This window comes from Pundamilia nyererei, unplaced genomic scaffold (genome assembly GCF_000239375.1).
Source record: "Pundamilia nyererei isolate P.nyererei 1_Seehausen unplaced genomic scaffold, PunNye1.0 scaffold00197, whole genome shotgun sequence".
Lineage (NCBI taxonomy): Eukaryota > Metazoa > Chordata > Actinopteri > Cichliformes > Cichlidae > Pundamilia > Pundamilia nyererei.
In genome coordinates this window covers 990,856-992,563 of record NW_005187598.1, presented here as the reverse complement: position 1 = coordinate 992,563, position 1,708 = coordinate 990,856, and the positions used below count along the sequence as shown (strand labels likewise).

At 42.2% G+C, this 1,708-nt stretch overlaps 1 protein-coding gene across 1 annotated transcript in view; it reads left to right on the top strand.

Annotated features, from left to right (window-relative positions):
* Positions 1-568: 568 nt before the first annotated feature.
* pitx3 (paired-like homeodomain 3) overlaps positions 569-1,708 on the top strand; it is an 18,191-nt gene continuing 17,051 nt past the window's right edge. Inside the window, exon 1 of the mRNA XM_005747446.1 lies at positions 569-765. The gene's annotated coding sequence lies outside the window, so the exon portion shown is untranslated. The remainder of the gene's footprint in view (positions 766-1,708) is intronic.

The following is a 1,708-nucleotide window of genomic DNA, read 5'->3' as shown; positions in this document are numbered from 1 at the left end:
GTCATCGTGAGCGCTGCTCTTAGAGACGCTCAGAAATACTTCCGAGCGTGGACAAGACTTCTTTTAAAATGGGCCGGTGAAGTGAAATCTTCCACAGAAAGCACAGATGCATTTCTTTTCTATTCAAGTAAATATTCGAGCTTATGTGACAGATTTATGTATTTCTGTGTCAAAGAAACTTCAGTGTAAACTAAACTGAAAATGATTAAATTCAATTTAAACTAAACTATTGTTCATTTTTCTGGTTGAATTTTAAAGCTATAAGTGCAGCTGTTCCCTACAAACAATGTGCAGGTAAATAATAACCAGAGTTGTGCAGTCAGGAAGAGATGGAGGGTGTTTGTAGACAGAGCCAATGGGAGTTCAGTGTTTGCGTGTGTTTGCACATCAGTGCGTGTCTGAGTGTGTGTGTGTGTGTGTGTGTGGGGGGGGGGGGTTCGCCTCTCCTCTCTGCAGTGGACCTGTCGCACACAATACTTAGCACCAGATCAACCCCTCCCATCCCCGCACCCCCTCCCGCCTCTTCCCTATACTCTGTGTGGGATCAAGTCTCACTCGTCCACAGCCTTCATGTCTGACAGTACCGAGGATAGAAGAAGAGGAGGAAGACAGAGAGTGACGGCAGACACATTCTTCTGAGGTTTGGACGCACCCGGGGAAGTTTTTGTCCATGTCACCAGCAGACCTGACGCCAGGACAGCCATCAGCCTGCAGCAGAGCTCTTTGCCCTTTCCACGGATTAATTTAACTAGCCTGGGATTCCATGTAAGTGAAACTGCCCAACTTTTCCCGCGCCCCTTCAGTAATTTTGTCTTTTTATTTTTCAGCTTTTCTTGGTGTGTTTGAAATCCAAGTAGATTTTTTTCCCTGTGCATTAAAGTTCGCAAGACGACCAAAGTAAAAATTGAGAGGCTTCGTTAACGTTCTTCTGTGGGACGATTTGCACTTTTCCAAAATACACACGTTGTTTGTTCTTGGACAGAGTCAGAAGAATAAACCGTGAATAGCGCTTGGAACGCAAATAAAATCCCGTCTGCGTTCCTCACGAGCAGATCACTGTGCTGATGAAAAGCGACCGTTTGATGCTTCAGTTAAATCACAGTGAATGTTAACTTTATACAGGCCAACCTCACATAGACAACACGGCCGGCGTGACGTGCTTCGAGTAAATCCGACAATTCGCACTTGGTACAAGAGAGCGGTGCTGTTTCCTGCAGCGCTTCTCCGTGGGTACGTGTTCGAGGCCTGTTTTTCTTTTACCTCTATTTTTGTAATGACCAGAAAGATGATCATATCGAAACGTGTTCAAACGACGGCGTGACAATATTTGAAAATGTGAAAAATATTTGTGAATGTGAGGAAAACTGATGGGAGGCTGCAGAGGCCCGAGGAAACCCCACGAACCCGCGGACATACACGCGCGCGGATACTCACAAGCTTCACTCTGTATAATCACACTGAAGGGAATCTTCAAGGAAACAGCAGCAACAACAACAATAATAATAATGCTATTATTATTATTGTTATTATTATTATTATTATTATTATTATTATTATTATTCCACAAAATAATTTTGTTTCATTCCTTTAAAATAACAAAAAAGGGAAAGAGCGTGAAACTGTCACTACAGAATAAACAGATCAAAATGTTCGATCACTATAAGCTCGCGCTGTTTATATTATTATTATTATTATTATTATTATTATT